Consider the following 18993-nt stretch of genomic DNA (forward strand, 5'->3'; position numbering starts at 1 on the left):
ATTAAATTAAAAGTTTTTACTGCCAAATAGAAACAGCTGGCAAAATGTTAATGACTTTGCTCGCACAGGAAATAAGAGGGGCAAAAACGAAATTAGCAAACCACCCACCTACGATTTATACAACGACAACAAATTCGCTTCAGGAGCTGCCAGCAATTTGACGAACCTTTTCAAAAAATGGGCACGACCCGGCCACGAAATACAACAAGCCACTGGCAAACCAATTGACCGCTGCTAAAGGGCCACGACAAACGGGCGCCCCCAAAACAAAAATCATATTTATCTAGCTAAACAAGTAAGAACGGCTATCTAAGGCATGCCGCACATTAAATACCCTTTATAGGGCTTCGATTTTGCAGAGCAGATCAGAGCAAAGAGAAGCTCGCAGAGTTCGATCAAGTTATCTGGAAGAGCAGAAGAGTTATCCATAACAAAAACATATCATATTTATCTAGCTAAGTAAATAAGAAAGAATAACTGAGGCATCCCGCACATCAAATATCCTTGTAAATAGCTTCGATTTTGGAGATATGTAGGGGGATTATAGAAGATCGTGTCTCTGGTATTTGAGGATAACTTTTGCATACAAAAAGTCCTCTTAATCGATTCTTCATATAGAGCTATATGATATAGAAGTCCGCTGCTGAGAAGATCTTTTGCAAGGAGCATGTTCCAACTCGTAAATGCCAAGTGAACTCAAGACCTCTTAAAAGAAACTTATTCATACAAAAACTTTATGTTCTTTTTGTAGAGCTATATAATAAAGTAGTCCGATGCTGATTAGATCTTTTGTAAGAACCATGTTCGAGTACATAAATGCCAAGTACTCAAAATTCTTCATACAATCACTTTATGTAAGACCCTTCATTACTTTGGCAACTATATGATATAGTGATTCGATTCTTTCTATTCCAAGATTTATACAATCTTGAAGAGAAAGATGAATCGATTCATAAAAACAGCCCGACGTGACTTTCTAAGACTCAGCTGTTCATAGTGATTCATGATGTCGAAGACGTCTTCTTTCAAGTGCCACACATTTAATGAGAACACAATTATACCCTCGGTAAGGGTATTACAAATCTGCAGCTGCATTCGTTGACAGTTGTGCAAATCAGTTGCGGCCAATTTCTAGCCGGCGGCCATAAAGGCAAAGCCAAGACGTGATCGCATTCCAAGAAGCGGCCCAAAACCGAAACAATATGCCGCGGCGGCGTTTTTTTTCTCTTATTTTTGTTGTTTGTTTTTTTTGGTGGCCGCATCGATCACGATCGCTGACTGACGACTGACATCAGCCGCTTGCCGGAGGGGGGGCGGCCAGTCACACACACACCCGCGCGTCTCCAGCTCCAAATACATAATGGCAAATCGATAACGCGCCGCAATAACAAAGCAAATCTTTTGACTCTGGCCGCAGATGTCATAGGTTGGCCCACAAAGAGAAACCCAAAGCCCCAAAGCGTGGCTAAGGTCGCTGGCCAAGTGTTGTTGTTGTTGTTGTTGTTTATGTTGTTGTGGACTGCAGCGAATGCCGCTTGCATAAGCCAACTTGAACTTCGGGCCAAAACAGAAAACAAAAAACTATGCTAAAGCGAGACAATTGCACAATTAAAAGTCGGCAACAAACAAACCAAAAAACAAACAAACAAACAGTTAAAATTAAATTCGGCTTATGCTTATGCCACACAATTGACAATAATTTTCAGCAGCAACAATGCAAATGCAGCCAAAAGTTGAGTCACTTTTAAACCGATTATCAGCCACAAAATACAAATAAAAATAAAAATAAAAATGCTTTCAAACTGCAAAGCGAACAATTAAACAATTGCAGCCAGCAGCCCAACAATTTATGAGCCGTTTTTTATTTTGTATATTTCCCCAACCCAAAAAGATAAGCAAAGTTTTCCAGCTGCGCACATATGGAAACCCCCATTCCTAGGCGAATTAGGCACAGCAGCAGCAACAACAAAAAAATTTCCTATCATACAATTAGGTAAATTGTGAGCCCAAATTTAAAAAAGTAGGGCTCTAGTTGATCATGTCCGACTAGGAGAACGGCAAGCCAAAGATGCCCAGAACGGGTAAAGGAAATATTGTGAATGTTTGCAGACTATGCGAAAGCCTGCATACAAAATCTGGTGGCTCTAGCTCTTATAATCTTCGGGATTTGCTTGAAAAATCAGGAACGAATATCGATTTTTATCGATTCATAAGAGCTATCGATAATTTGAAACAAACTCGTACATAAGAGGAGCTACATCCCAAATGTTACCCCTCTAGCTCTCATATTTCTCGAGATCGACAATTCTGATCACTTTATGGGCTCGAAAAAGACACCTTCTGCCTATTACATACGTTTGCTTAAACCAGTATACCCACTTTCAATAGTTGCAGGGTATAAAAATCCGCATAACATGTCAAATGTCATTTGTTCAACAATCACGATCTGACGACGATGTTAGATAAGTTGTACGGCAAAAAAAAAAATTGGAGAAAGATTATGCCAGATAGAGACAGAGAGTGACAGAGAGAGGGAAGGGTGCGGGAATGTAGGGGCTTGGAATAATCAGAGATCGGTTAGCTGGCAGCCAGCTGGCGTCGCCTGTCGCATTTAAGTCCAATTCAATCAGCCAAGGTACGAAAAATCAATTAAAGATACAATTTATAAAGGCAGCGCTTAAATATATATATATATATCTACACGAGTTAAGCTGCAGCAAAAGGTTGGGCGGGCGAGGGAGACAAGGGCTACTGTAAGACAGGGCCGGTTTAGGGTAGGCTGAGCGCCCATCAGAAGCTGTTGAAACGAGCTGTGGCAAAGTCTGTTTGATTAGGACTAAAAAATAAGTTAAGCCCAAAAAAATTGCTGTAATTTGTGCAAAAAAATGTTGCTTTTGGTTGAGTTGAGGGGCAGTTAGGGATAGTTTGGTATATGGCAAAGGAATATATCATAAACGTTTAATTATTTGCAGAACATAAGCTCTTGAGCAATTGGTTCGCTAGGCGAAGGGATTAAAGTGGTTCCAGGCATGAATCTCGAGCCTAGGTAGGTTTTCATAATAACTAAACTTAATATCTAACATAAGAGCTGGAGCTTGAAAAAGTTGATTAAAATAACTAAACTATGCTTAAAAACTATATTCTAGCAAAGAGTAGACATTTTAAGGGATGAAACTTGATGAATCTTTAGTAAATCTTGGTAAATCTTTACTGCTTCACCATGCAGATCGTAAAGTGGCCACAATTCCAACTCCTCTAGAAAGCTTTTTAAACCGGTTTTCAATCAAATATGAGCACACATTTATATAATTTCCCTTTATAAAGTTAGATTTCCTCAGCTGCTTTTGCCCTTTGGCAAACAGCTGTGCGCAACTCGGCGCTGCATCATTTCTTATGACAATCTGTCATTAACAGCATTTCAATCACGTGCCTTGATTAGCTTACCTTATGGCATTTGACACCTCAACTATCAAAGCCCCCCCCCCCCCCCCTTCATCCACCCCTGTCCAACCCCTATAAGAGCTGTGCGCTGTCTCTGAGCTGAGATGCTGGCATTGCCTTCCCAACAATGCAGCCAAATCGATATGCAAAGCAAGCTCTGAGCTGCAATTGCCTTCAAATACCTGCCTTTTGCACACACACACAAACACAGGGCTTACACCCCACACCCTCCATGCTGCGCCCCTTCAATTGTCCTACGATGCCATTGTCACCCCATCAACAATTGCTGACAAATCATTTGCCATTTGGCTGCGCTGGATTTTGGCATTTTTCCGCTGCGGTTGCCATTGGCATGTGCCAAAAATTTTGAGCGCAATGTGTCTGCCAGTCTATCTATAAGTCTAACTATCTGTCTAGCTGTCGCTCTGTCTCTCTGTCTCTCTGTCTGTCTGCCTGCCTGTCTGTCTGTCTGGTGTGTCTATCTATTGGCTTTATGGGCTGCGTCGATTTCGTAACCGCAACAAAGAATTTACCTGTCACAATGTGTATCGAGGTATTTGTCACTTTGCCCGAATTTCTGCTGCTGCTGCCGCTGCTGTTGCTGCCAATGCCAATGCAATTGCCCATTTTTCACACCACATCTCCAGCTCCTCCAGTCTGGGCCTTCATCCCCAGCCCCCTCCCCCCCGGGCGTATGTGTGTGTGTGTGGCTGTAGGCGCGTGGCCCAAAATGCAGGCCGTGTCCGGTCCAAAATATTATTTAAAAAACAAACCGGTCAAAAAAAAATGTTTGGCTGCAGCAAAAAGTACACGCGGTTCCAAGATATTTCGAGCAAAACGAAGCTTAAATACAATCAAACTGGAGACTTTTAAGGGTATTCTATTTAGAATGTGAAGCGTTAACGAATATTTTGTCAGAGCCTTAAGTATAAATTTATTTAAATGCTTTGTCTTTCATCTAAATATAAATAATAATAAGAATAATGAAACATTTGAAAATAGAAACGATATGTTAACGAGCTTTTTTTCGATAGTCGCCAGTCCACACTTATTCGATAGTTTGTAAGTTTGGTAACCAAATTACCTAAATCGAAGCTCCCCAAGAAAGTTTCTTAACCTAGCGACAGTTATCGATAGTAGCGATGACAGAGATCTTTTTAATAGCTTTCCATCAATAAATACCAATAGAAAAGGAAACAATTTAAAGTGAAACGATATCGATCTTTGACACGATAGCCAATTACTAAAATTATAAAAGTTGTGTGTAAAATTATAAAATAATAGTCGATAGATGGATCATAGGACTTATGTTTTCAATAGCTTCGCAAAAATACTGACAAAAGTTGGAAACCATTTTGTAATTGAAACGAAATATTGTCGATTATACATGCTAACACTTTAAAAACCTCTTAAGGTAGCGATAGTTATCGATAGCTGAAATAGCTGTTTTCAATAGCTTTACAACACTAGTTGCAGGTAACATGCCCAACTCTGCGGCAAAGTCAATGAAAAAGCAATAGGAAACATTGCATGTAGGAAAAAAAAAAACTGCGAGTAATTAAATGAGTTAAAGCATTTTTTGAGTGCAGCGCCAGCAGCTAATTTAATTATTTACTTTAGTTTTTCAAAATGCATTGCTGCAGCAGGTGAACAGCCGCACATTGTAGTTGTTGTTGTTGTTGTTGTTGCCTATCAGCGTGTTTGTTGTTGCCTTTTTTTGCTGCCCGTGCGCACTCGGCAAATGAAAATATGTTTATCTTTGAACGTGGGCAGCCGGGTGACCGGTCAACCGGTCAACATGTTGGCATTTTAATTTTTTGCTTGTTTTACAGTGTAAATAATATGCACATTGTCTTCATTTTTTTTTCCCGCTCGTTCGTTTGCAGAAATTGCGCATACGCCGCGTGGGGGGGGGGGGGGGGGGGCAGTTGGCCAAGCAATCAAATTGCGATGAGCAGCAAATAAAACAATTGCAAATGGCAGCAACAACTACAACAACAACTTCAACTTGGCAGAGCAGCAGCAAAGCCTTTAAGCAATTACAATATTTGCATAGCAACGAAATAGCAACAATTGCAATTTCCATTGCATTTTCCGGGCCACGTTTATAACAAATTGCGCACAAATATTACGAAATAATCTCAATAGATTTTTCTCCACTTTTGCTGCCGTTGCCAATCTCTGGCTAAGAAATTAAATTGAGCTGTTTTCATTTTATTTGGGTTTTTTTTTTTGGAAAATTCGACATGCCAGCCATAAAAACAGATGAACTCAGAGACGGCAAACAAATTGAGCAAAGGCTTTCAAGTAAAACTAAACCAAAAATAAAGAAATAAAAAATGCAACAAATGTTATGTAAAATTGTTGTTTTTGTTGAAAAATCAAACAGAAACGAATAGAAAACAATTTGAAGATAGTTTCATTGTGAGTTTTGGCTGCCAAAACGTGCTGAAGTAATTTTAATACACTAACTTAGGGTATTTTACATTTCACTAAGAACTGTACGCAGCTTAAATTGTTTTTAATATTTTTTATATAATTGCCGATTCTCGAGTAGTAACAAAATTGATCAATTTAGGGATCGAACAGCCAGGCAAAATTATGGATTCATTAAAATTTATCATTTCTTAATTATTGGGATATGTTGAACGATTCTCGAGGAGCGCCGAAATAACTTCGAGAAAAAAAAGGATAAATTGTGTTTAAATTAAAGCACAAGAAATCCAAGATATAAAATCAGCCGAGAAATATATTTTTAGGCAGATTATAAATGGAAGAGAACAGGTGTATTCGCTCGCCTCGTTTCGTTTTTATACAAATTTATAAAACAGGCAGAAGGAAGCATCTCGTAGGGTCGTATATATAAACGCAAGGATCTCAGAACCTATAAGAGCTAGAGACTTGAAATTTTAAATGTAGGTCCTTCGAGTGTCCGCGCAGTGCGAGTTTGTTTCCGACAATCGATAACCTGCTCCGCTTCCAAGCAATCGATAAGAATAGATATCGAAATCGTGTTTTTTGAGCAAACTTCTTAGGTTTTAAGAGCTAGAGTAACCAAATTAGCATCGCGATCTGCATTTGGTGCTGTTAGAAGAAGGTTCAGAGTATCCCCTAGTCGGGCACTGCCGACCTTCCTTGTTTCATTATATTTTTAGGCTGATTGCAAATGAAGCAGAACAAGAGTATTTGCGCGTCGGCTATGCCTAGTAGACGCTCTTTGCTCTTTTCGTTTTTTCTATTTCTTAATTCGTTTTCTTTTCAACATTATTGTCATCAATTGTTTTCTTTGTTTGGCCCTTTCGATATCTTTGTTTTCCCTGCTATGTATTGATGATTATGTAATTATGAAAATGATGTCTGATCTGTACAGCAGCTTTCCAGCGCTGACTGCTTTCAATTTGTTAGAATTTCTGTTGGCCCAATAATGGAGACCACCTTCCTCCCCCTCCTCCCCAGCTGCCGAGCACTTAAGGTAGCTTTTCAGGCATACACGTAATTGAGCTGCTGAAATCTTGATAAAGCAGCTCCATAATTGAATATAATTTGTACAGAAGTTGGCAACGTTCTAAGCTGACCTGAATTCGTGATTTGGTTTTGCCATTTACCAATTTCCCAAAAGCCTTGAATATACACCAGATATATATGTGTATATATATATATATATATATATATATATATGTTATGTGGCTCTCACAGTGGATGTGAGGCCCTGTGAAATTCATTAACTTGGGGGCCAGGCAAATATGATGAGCGTCTGCCTGTGAGTTGCAACAAAGACACATTGCTCGGCTTGCCGCATGCAACATGTTATTTGAGCGTAAATCATTTTGTGCAGCTGCCCAGGTTCTGCCGTTTGCTGCTGCGGATGCAGCTCAAATTGGAATTTCGATTTTTCACAAGTTCACATGTTGCATGCCCCCAACCCAAGCAGGCACAGCAAGTGCGTTGCGCCCCCAACACACATCGGCAGAGTCGTGTCTGCGGCAGCTTGCGACTTGTAATGTTCAACTTAAAGCCGTGTAGCTAAAGTCCAAGTCGCGCTCAGCAGAGCGCAACGTTGCCGCCGACGACGACGTCGACGACGACGACGACTTTGTGGCATTTCCATTTTCATTTTCACACGCGGTCATTAGAGTTGAACCCCACTTAAGAAGAGAGTGAGACTTGGACTTGGACTTGGCCAACTCCTTTAGCCATTTTTCACACACAGCGAAAGAGAGGCAGCGCGCGAGAGAGAGAGAGAGAGAGAGATGGAGAGAGGGGGAGTGGGGCAGACAAGCGCAGCAATCGCAGCAGAAATAAATTAAATTTAACTTGCATTTTTGCCAGGCCATGGGCCATGGGCAAGTCCAACATTGTTGTTGCTGTTGTTGTTGTTGTTGTTGTTGCTGCCCTGTTGCTATTTTTTGCACAAGTTGGCACTTGAAATTGCAAGGGCCGGCGCGTCGCACTCTAAGTACTTGCTGCGCTGCATGTATCTGGAAGATACTTACTTAATACATTTTGTATCTGTATCTGTTGCAGCGCTACGAGCGCGTTCTGCCATATGCAAATTAAAATTAAAAGCCTTTTTGTACTGCTTAAGTTTTACTTTGGCTGCAGTCAGCCACTCGAAGCCGAAGCCGAAGCAGCAGCAGGGCCAACTCTTTTAACTTGGACTTGGACTTGGACTTGACTCTGACTGTGGCTCTGACTGTGGCTGTGGCTCGTCTTGGCTATGACTTTACAATTTGTTTGGCTTTTTGCGGCCGCCGATAGGCTCTGAAGTGTGAAACATGCCTTCAACTTTGCACACACACACACACAGCAGACACACAGATACACACAGATACACACACACGCAGCCGCAACTCAGCACAAAAATGACTTCGTCTTCGTTTCTTGACTGTCATTCTACTTGGCTGTGTCCGTCCGTCCGTCCGTCCGTCCGTCTGTCTGTCTGGCAGTCTTTTTGAACTTCTTTAAGCGGAAGTTCAAGGCGTTCACTCAATTGTATCGTGTAATGAAATGTTTTATAAGTCAGCCCGTGTACCTGGTTCTAACAAAGACGCAGCTCGAGTTGAGCGAGTTGAGTTCGCATTAATAATTGCTCGTTTATTTTAACTGTTGCGTTTGGGTCATTGGCTTCATATTGGCTCCGGCCCCGCCGGCTACTTGTCATATCAGAGAACACCCCACCACAAAGCTGCCCGAACTGCTGCTCATTAGCCAATCGTTGTGGCTTATGTAATATTTATGCTAATATTTACACGCATCTCTTTGGCCTGGCTGCAACAGCTTCTAGCTTCGTTCACATCATTTGTCATCTGTTCTCGGGCTCAAATCGGTTTACAGCATCGACTTAATTAATGGCAATAATCAAAGCAAAGCAAAGCAAAGGCAAAGCAGCTCAGCCACTTGATATGGTCCAAGCTGCCAGCGCCAAGGTTGTAGACCTTTTCGACCAAACAAAAAAAAATGTATCCCAAAAAGCCAACAGCGAACAGAAAATTGACGTAACTTATTCGCGTTTATATCACTCTCGTCTGTAAGTCGAGGAATAGAGGGGAAGCGGAGCATAGCTATAGATACCATCATCAGGCAGACAACAACAGACTCGAAAACTGGCGCGTCAAAATTAATACGTTTTTAAATGCCAAGCGACGCAGCTTCCTGTTGAGAGAGACCCCCAGCTCCAAGCACCAAGCCAACGAATCCCCAAGCCCCTAAGAGCCAAGTGCCCGACGTTAACAAAATCTTACGCACATGCGCGTAATTGTTGAGGCCGCGCCACAGCCAGATACCAGATACCATAAACCATAAACCATAAGTTCTGGTTACGCTTTTTTTTTTGGGTCCCAATCAAACTGTGCAAGTGCGAGAGCTGTTCAAGCAATTGCTCATAAGCTCAAAGCTCAATAAAAAATTAAAGTTTAAATATTATTTAAAATAATTAAAAATTTAATTAAATTAAGATAAAATTCTGTTAGCTTTTAAACTAGTCGAAAGGGGAAGAAAGCTTTGTTATAGCCTGCCCTGATTTTGCCACGCTTCAAGCTTTAAGAGAGCTTTAATGCCTTCATTTAGCCAACCAAAAGCTTTCAGGTACTTACAAAGCTCTTCGCTGACTTTTCCCCAGCTTCAAGCCTTATAGAAACTTTAATAGATTCACTTATCCAAACAAAAGCTTATATGTGCTTGCAAAGCTCTCCTTTAAGCTTTAATACAGCTTTAATAAATTCACTTAATCAAACAAAAGCCATTGTGAATGCTTGCAGAGCCACATAAATTCAAATTTGAAACATTTTACAACTAGCCCCGAAGAAAACTCTGTTTTTTTTCCCCGCCAAGTACTTAGCCAAACTTCTTGGACAAATTCTCGTCTCGCACCTCGCCGCATAAATTAATGATGGGCCTGGGCCAAGAGCGAAACCGAAATGTAAATTGAATTTTAAAAGGCAATTTAACGTGCACGTTCTGCGGCCATAATTAAAAATTAACTTCAATTTAACACTCGGCACACAAAACTTCAATTTGTGATATACGCAATTTTCCAGCGGCGACTGTTGCCGCGTTTTTTAATTAACCCAACAATCACACACATGATTTATGAACATTTTTGTAAGTTTGCAATTGAAATATAAAAGTAACAAGCGTTGAATGCAAATGTTTGTTGATTTATGTCCACTGAAAATGCATTTAAAATTTATGCAAAATTAATTAACAGGCACAAATAAAAATGGAAAATTAAAAGATACTTCAGTGCAGAAGCCATAATGCAATGTAATGCCACGCCCACGCTCGCCTTTATTGGCGCACTATTAATTCAATTGAGAGGCATTCAATTGGAAAATTCGCTACATGACGGCCAATTGTTAAATAAGCTTTTCATGCAATTAAGCTCAAATTTCTGTGCAGACTCAACGGGGGACATTTCGATGGGCCACGAATGGGACAGTAAGTGGTTTTTAAAAGGAAAGTGTTTGCAAAATATTGCCAAGATTCGCAGCAAAAAAGAAATAAACTCTTTTCTATGTGCAGAAATCATTTGCGCTTACTTGAACTCTTGTGAAGCGCATAGAAAGGCGATATTTGGAAAGAGAGAGAGAGAGAGAAAGAGAGAACGCCAAATAAAAAACCTTGCAGTAAGAGTGAGAGTACGCAACAGATAGACAGAGGGCGAGATAGTAGGTCAGAGGAAGAGAGAGAAAGAGAACCAGAGGGAAAGAGAGAAGGCCAAACAAAAAATCGAACTTTGAAAATTCCAACTATTGCACAAAATGTTTAAATATTTATTTTAATTTTCATAATACATATTTTTATTATTTATGTGCGCACATTTCCCACAGGCGATAACACGAACACGAATACCGTGTGGAATGCTGCAAAATTTGCTTAATTTGCCAAATCTCGGCAATAAACAATAAAATAACAGAAATACTTGGCCGGGCCAATAAAACAACTATCAATACATGTGCATAATCAATTTATGAAACGCAATGGAATTTCGGACAAATTTTCAATTAACATAAATTGCAAATGAAAATATGCATAATTTTGTGAAAATATTTTCCGCATGCTTTTCCATTTCCATCGGCAGTAAATTTTTGTGCATTTTGTGATTAATTCGCTGTCCATTTAATTGCCACACACACACACACACACACACCAAACACACGCACAACAATTACACACAGTCGGGGCGATAAAATATTTGAAATGCAAAAATTGAGTCGTTTTGCGTTTTGAATTGAGACGCGCACATTTTATGCAAATTTTTTTGAATGTTTGTTAACATTTATTGCCGCCGGCTGTCTGGGCTGCCCAGGCCGAGTGCGTGGGCGTGGCAGGGGGGAGGGTGGTTGGGGGGGTGGGTGGCGCACACGTGCAAATATTCAAAACCAAAATCTGAAACGCAGCCCAGCAAAAGAGTTTTAATTAAAATGTTGTTGCCTTCGAAATGGCAGCATTTAAGCAGCTTTCGGGCTATTGTTATGCAGATTTTACGAGGGGTATCTGTGTGTGTGGACCGAAAGGGGGAGGGGGGGGGGGGGTGGGGTGCACCATAAACATAAACGTAACCATAAACAATAACTACTGATATGCAGATAAAATGGGTTGAGTTTGCAGGCCAAAAGCAGAGTCAAAAGTTGTTTTAATTGATTTGTTTTTCGCACCAAATTTTCGTGCTGGGATTTTAATAAATTCAAGCACGTACCGTTAGTTAGTTTCGGTGCGGAAAATTTGGTGAAAATTTGTGTGTGTCTTGTGCGGCAGCAGGCAGCTTTTGTCTGTGTCAGCCAGCTGGGCGCACGGGGCGTATGCGTATTGTCGCTGCATAATTAAAATGTTTGGCTTTTGATTTGGCTTAGTTGTAGCTAAACAGTTGAATTCAACTAATTTGTGTGCGTGTGCCTGTGTGTGTGTGTTAATTGTTAAATTTTTGTCGAACAATTGTCGTAATGAGCGCAATTTGCAATTTGAATAATTAATGCATTAGCAGATGATCTATTAAGAGATTTGTCTATGCATGGCTTAGGATGACAAAGAGTTAAAAGTGGGCTGAATAAAGCTGTAACTTAGGGCGGAAGTCTATTTGCTGCATATAAAGAAACTATACGAATCGGAGCACTATAATTATCAATATATGTTAGAAGTTACACTATGCTAAAAAATTCGATCACTTTTGAAGAAAACGATATTTTTTTTCAGATTAGCAGCCTCTAAAATTGAAATATATTGTCATACATTATTTTTAGGATTAGTTGACTATATTCGCTATTAGTTTCGTAAATTCCCAATATAAAGCGAATAAATATAGGTATAAGAAATAGAAATAATAGTAAGAGGTTCTAGTCGGGAGCCCCCGACTGGGGGATACCCTGAACCCTCTTCTTCCGACAGGCGATAGATATAAAATGAAAGATACTTGCTATATATATATATTATTCTAGAAGCTACATGTCAAGTTTGGTGACTCTAGCTCATATTATTTGCCGAAATTGCTCAAAAAACAGGATTTCGATATCGATTTTTATCGATTACTTGGAAACAAAGTAGGAGGACCTACAGCCAAAATTTCAAGTCTCTAGCTCTTATAGGTTCTGAGATCCTTGCGTTCATACATACGGACGGACGGACAGACGGACGGACAGACGGACGGACGGCCGGACAGACGGACAGACAGACAGACGGACATGGCTAAATCGACTCGGCTGTTGATGCTGATCAAGAACATATATACTTTATGGGGTCGGAGATGCTTCCTTCCGCCTGTTACATACATTTGCACAAATACATTATACCCTTTTTACCCATTTTGTGGTGGGTATTATAATTTTGATATGAAATGTGAAAGTATATATATTCTAGATCAGCCTCAACTGACGAGTTGATATCAGCATTAACAAGCTTGACAATTCTCAGATACCTGCAAAATCGTAAGGAAAATGTCTAGAAGGGTATTAAATAGGCGGCTTGCTGATGATATTTTGTCTTGCTCGTACAATCTCTTGATTTTTCCTCTAAATGCTTTGCATTATTAAGCAATCAATTATTTAAATTGCGAATAAATATACTTTCAAATCAATTGCGAATTCTATGAGCAAATCCTACAAAATCTCAGCAATTGAATTAAATTCAATTGTCTAGAATTTGAATAGAATTTAAAAACATTTTAAATACATTTCTAAAAATCACATGCATTTTTATACAAATTTATTTTCAATTTTAACCGATTAAACATTTAAACTGGCAATATGCGCGCTTCAAAATACTTCAATTTATTAATAACATTTTATTGCTAGTTTCCTTTCAACAAGATATTTTAGATTTTAAGCTGTTGTATTATAAAATTCATCAATTGTCTTGAGAATAAAATAAGATAAAGGATTCTCTCTTCCCTTAATCGAATAAGTTTCCTGATTGTTGTGACTTTCTCTAAATTATTCTCTCGCCTTCATCGGGTTCAATAGAACATCTCCGATTGCTGCGCCTCCCTCTAAAAGATTCTCTCCCCTTCATCGGGTTCAATAGAACATCTCCGATTGCTGCGCCTCCCTCTAAAGGATTCTCTCTCTCCTTCATCGAAGAAGTTCCCCGATTGTTGTGACTTTCTCTAAATTATTCTGTCCCCTTCATCGGGTTAGTTCAATAGAACATCTCCGATTGCTGCGACATCCTCTAAATGATTCTCTCCCTCCTTCATCGGGTAAGTTCTCCGATTGCTGCGACATCCTCTAAAGGATTCTTTCTCTCCTTCATCGGGTAAGTTCTCCGATTGCTGCGCCTCCCTCTAAAGGATTCTCTCCCCTTCATCGGGTTCAATAGAACATCTCCGATTGCTGCGCCTCCCTCTAAAGGATTCTCTCTCTCCTTCATCGAAGAAGTTCCCCGATTGTTGTGACTTTCTCTAAATTATTCTGTCCCCTTCATCGGGTTAGTTCAATAGAACATCTCCGATTGCTGCGACATCCTCTAAATGATTCTCTCCCTCCTTCATCGAAGAAGTTCCCCGACTGTTGTGACTTCCTCTAAATTATTCTCTCTCCTTCATCGGGTTAGTTCAATGCAACATCTCTGATTGCTGCGTCTCCCTCTAAAGGATTCTCTCTCTCCTTCATCGAAGAAGTTCCCCGATTGTTGTGACTTCCTCTAAATTATTCTGTCCCCTTCATCGGGTTAGTTCAATAGAACATCTCCTACGGCTGCGACTCCCCCCGTAGTATAGCTAAGTCTTTTAACTCTTGCTGCCAATTAACACTTGAATCGTAGTTGGCCCAAATGCAATTACAATCGAGCTGAACAAACGCTGCAAATTGGCAGCATTTCTGTTTGCTGACTTAAGAAGCTCCCGACCCCCCCCCCCCCCCTGACATTGTCACCACCCGCTCGCCCTCCCACCCAAGCTACTTGCCCCAAAATGTCGCACATTAACAAACTCACCTGTGATTAATCAAAATCCGATTGCTTCGGCAGACACCTGTCCAATGTCTCGATCTCTTGAAATTTGATTTTGATTTGGAATTTGATTTCGATTTTCGTTTCTTTTTTTTTGGTTTTTGTTTTTATATTTTTTGTTGTAGAAGTGGCAGCTGCTGCTCCCTTTGGCGCTTCTTGCGGCTTTGCCTTTTGGCCATAAATAACAATCAATAATGCAAAAAAGGGCGTTAGAAACGCGGCCACAAATCAAATGACACCAAATAATAATTTCAAATCAAAAATATATATATTTAGCTAATAAAATATATGAACACAATAGTAAAACACACACACGCACACACACAGTCATAGGCACAACAAAAAAGTAAAAATATATAAAAAGAAAATTATGAAATTCTTTTCTTATAGACTTTCGAGCTAAAGTACATATTATTGTTGTTGTTGTAGTGTGAAAATTTGGCCGCAAAAAGTAGCCAAACAAATGCCAAAAAGCAATATTCATTTGCATAAAATGCAAACAAAAGCAGCGGCAAAAAAGAAGAAGAAGAAGAAGCAGCAGCAGCGACTATTCAGTGGAATCTGGCATATATAGCGTGTATATATAGAGGGTAGGTAAAGCCTAGGACTTTATGCGCTGCAGATTTATGCTGCGAATATGCAAAAATTTGAGCCAAAAAAACTGGCTATAAAAAGCTGCCGGCCAGCAACTGCATTTGGCTCGCTGTTCTTTTTTTTTGGCTACTAAAATTGTCTCAAGTTAATCGCTTTTATTTATTTTCGCCACAGCCAAGCGCAAAAAAAGCTACAAAAAAAAGTAAAAGAAAAAACACAACTGCAACCGGTTTACTACAAACACACACACACACACGCACACACACACGTACGTGCGCCTGTAGAAATTTTGCGCGCCTTTTGGCTATTTTCTTTGCTTTTATTTTTGTTTTTTGCAGAATTTATGAAAAACTCATCAAAAACAAAACAAAAAAAAAGAACAAAAATAAAAGCGTTTTATTTTGCCAGCTTTTATTTATTGTTTTTGCTGCTTGCGCCCTAAACACAACTATGTGTGTGTGTGTGTGTGTGTGTGCTGCAGTTGCAAGGCAGGCAGCAACAGATAGACACAACACCAGGTTTCATGTCTAGCCAGGTAGCTGCTGCTGCTTGGCCAGGTTAACACGCCAAACTGGCGACGTCATAAAGTCAGCTGCGCGTCTTCCTAGCATCTTTAGCCAGTGCTGCCACGGCCAGTGCTGCCACTGCCGCTGCCGCTGCCGCCGCCGCTGCTTTTGTTGTGACTTGTGGAACGCTTTGTTGTTGCTGCTGCTGCTGCTGCTGTTACTCGGTTGACAGTGCAGCAGAGGCTGATGCGAGGCAGCTTTCAAGGCTGTTTAGAAGGCAGCCAGCGCGCACACACACACACACACTCACATACAGCACACACACACACACTGAAATACTTGCACACTTGCAGTTTTGTTTTTGTCAAGCACGAGCTGCCCTTTTGTTTAAGTTTAATGCTATAAACAACAGTATGTACATAAATATACATATATATATATATGCAACTATATGCACATAGGCTGCTTCAAAAATATTCTTTTTTCTTTTAATTGCTTAAACTGGTTTCTGCAGCGTGCGCGCAGAGGGTGTGGGGGTTGGGGGGGACTTTGGGCTGCGCTTTTGCTGCTTAATTAGCTAGTTTTTTTTTTTTGCAACTAAATTTACCGTTTGCTATTTATGTTTGTGTTTGTCTTGAATTTGTTGTTTGTTTTGTTTTATTTGTATCTGTTTGTTTTGTTTTTGTTGTTGTTGTTTTGTTTGTGTTGAACGCGACGCGAACTCGTCGAATGTGTCTGAGAGCTAAACTCGAGTTGCACCCAACGCAGCGTCGTGCTCGGTCGTTGTTGTCGTTTTGGCTGGCAAAGCTCAACTGAAACCAAGCTCGCCAAGAGTTCGAGCTGCTGCCGCTGCTGCTGCTGCCAACGCCAACGCCAAAAGCCAAAGCAGTTAACTGGTTTATTTTTTTCTTCTTTTTTGCTCGTCGGCCCGAAGCCAAAGTCGACCGAGTCGTTTCCAACTCGTTTCGTCCCTCTCTCTATCTCACTCTCTCTCTCTATTGCACTCTCCTTCTCTTTGGTGCTTCCGCTTGCCGAAAATATGTAGCAGCAGTGGCAGCTGTTCAAATAGTAGTAGCTGCGCGCATAATAGTAGTAGAAAATGCAGCAAAGCAACAGTAATTAGCTGGCCGCTCTCTTTGCACAGCGCTCTCGCGCGCTCTTAAACGGAAGTAGAAAACTGCAACTGTCGGCAGCAACAACAACAACAGCCGGTTTGTGTTTGTTGTTTACTTTTTGCCCTCGCGCACGCCTCTGTTATACGTCTGTTATACGGCCAAACAGCTGTTAAGCAGTCGCTCGCTGGCCGCTTAACAAGGCGGTTGGTTGGGCGGCTCGGCTCGGCTCGGCGCAGGTTTAGGCTCTTTGTGGTCCCCATTTTGTGGGTGGTTGCCATGGCGCGTTTGATAAATAGGCAAATAAATAAATAAACAGTTTCAAGTGTTGCCGCAAATTGAGTCAAATTTTTACTTTTACTTCAACAATAAATTCAATTGCAATGCAATCAACCGCAATGAGATCATTGTTCATTCAATGTAGCGTTAATTATAACACTTAACGCGAATTTCGGTAAGTGTTATAACATAATTGAATATTGGCAGCATTGGCAATTAGGTAATATTGGAAATTATCAAATAAGGCTAATGTCGAACTAAAATATTGAATAATGAGTATGATACTTTTTCTTTTTTTTTTGATAATTCGCTATCCGTAATATTCAATTTTTTGGATACATAAAGTTTGTTTATAGAGCTCACGGAATTATAATGAAGGTATTCAATTAGAATAAAGAACCCAAGGGACTTTGTAAAGAAATATTTAAAGCTTAGTCTGCTTTTGATAAAGAAAAAGAAAATATAAAAGAACTAACCTTCTCTAGGTTATGTTTTGACTATTAATGAAAAGGCATATCACTCATAGAATGATGAAAAGTATATACTTACTTTGTGAGTCCTTAAGGTTATTTTTTCGACCTATTGGCATTGGGTTATACGACGGAGATCTACAAAAAAAAGGAAAAATATAGCTAGCAGTTAAGATCTCAGTAAAGATAGAAGTTTTATTTGGACAGTTTATAAGCTAATAGAAATCAGACTTTGGAGACCTTAGAAACTCAGGTACTGCCAAGTAGAGCTATCTATATCGACTTTACGACCATATTCAAATGCTTCATATTAGAATTATACTCCTCTTAATAAATTGATGGGCCTTTTGTTGTAGATTGTATCTATTATTATATTATAAAGATTCTATTTAACTGTAAAGCTGAGCTCTAAATTCTAATAAAACACCATTTAAATGTCCTAATCATTAGCAGTTATTAAAGCATTTAAATCGCGTTCGTTTTATAACATAATTGCTATGCTACTCTATTACCCTTGCCCCACTTCAGATACCACACGCCCCTACCCCACCCCCTTCACCACCTCGCCGCACGCCCTGCTGCGCACAATTGTGAATTTCATAACTTTATTAATACATTTGTCCATTGTCTGCTTTATCGAGCCGCATTCAGGCGCGACAAAAGACAAAAACCCAAAGACCCAACCCATAAAACCCGGGTGGGGGCTACCGGTGTTCAGGCTACTTGCGGTTGTTGCTCTTGTTGTTGTTGTTGTTGCTGTTATGATTGTTGCTGTTATGATTGTTGCTGTTGTTGTTGTTGCTGTTGCTGGCCTAGCTGCCCCCCAGGAGTCAAAACCAAAGAAATTCCAATTAATGAAAATGCGAATAACAAAACAAAGGAGCGGCTCGGGGAGTTATTTGGGGGGGGAATAGGGAAAGGTTCAGGCCAAGTTTTTTATGTGGACTTATGCAAACAGCAGGTGTTGTACTTTACTCTTTTAGAGAGTATTATAATTTAGTCAAGAAATGTGAAAAGCATTGAGGAAGACATGATATGATATGATAGCATGTATATACATATACATGTATACTTCAAACAAATACTCTTTGGATATGAACAGAATTTCATCCACATCGGCTTACTATATCATATAGCTCTATCTTCCTATAGATCGGTCGAAAAATTGTGGGCAAAATTTGTTGCTTTCTCAAGCTAACTTGATTAGATAAAGCTTTTGGTCTACAAGTGTATTTGCTCTGCGGCGTGTTTGCCTTTCTTTTTATCTTATACCTTGCCTTTGCTTTGCCTTTATTTACATCTTTTTTGGCCACTTTTATTCCGTTTTTTATTGACTCATTTAGTGTGCCTGATGACTTTTGCACTGCAGTCGCCAAATCGGGTTATTAGCAGGTGTTTAACTTCAACCCCCCCCCCCCCCCTCCGCACCGCCCCGCCCCCGCTGCGCATCATAGCTGTCATTAAAGAGTTGGCCAAAGTGTGAAAAATTTAATTAACCGACCGAATGTAAAACACTTTTTGTGCGCCCTCGCCCAATGTGTTGCAGAAGAAGAAGAAGGAGAAGATGAAGCAGAAGCAGAGCTATTACAAGCAATTTTCAAATCAGCCACGCCCACTTGTGCGTCGCCCACGCAGCAGCTAGTTGCCACCTTG

General features: G+C 40.1%; 1 long non-coding RNA gene across 1 annotated transcript in view; it reads right to left on the reverse strand.

Annotated features, from left to right (window-relative positions):
* The window catches only part of LOC135431978 (uncharacterized), a 51958-nt gene extending 35686 nt beyond the window's left edge, over positions 1-16272 (reverse strand). The window contains exons 1-2 of the long non-coding RNA XR_010436872.1: positions 16087-16272; positions 14365-14547 (exon numbers count right to left, since the gene is read on the reverse strand). This is a non-coding gene — a long non-coding RNA (uncharacterized LOC135431978). The remainder of the gene's footprint in view (positions 1-14364; positions 14548-16086) is intronic.
* Positions 16273-18993: the final 2721 nt, after the last annotated feature.

The sequence above is a fragment of the Drosophila montana genome, unplaced genomic scaffold (assembly GCF_035044405.1).
Source record: "Drosophila montana isolate Dmon_TW-CO22-7 unplaced genomic scaffold, ASM3504440v1 contig_3200_1, whole genome shotgun sequence".
In the NCBI taxonomy this organism is placed as follows: Eukaryota; Metazoa; Arthropoda; class Insecta; order Diptera; family Drosophilidae; genus Drosophila; species Drosophila montana.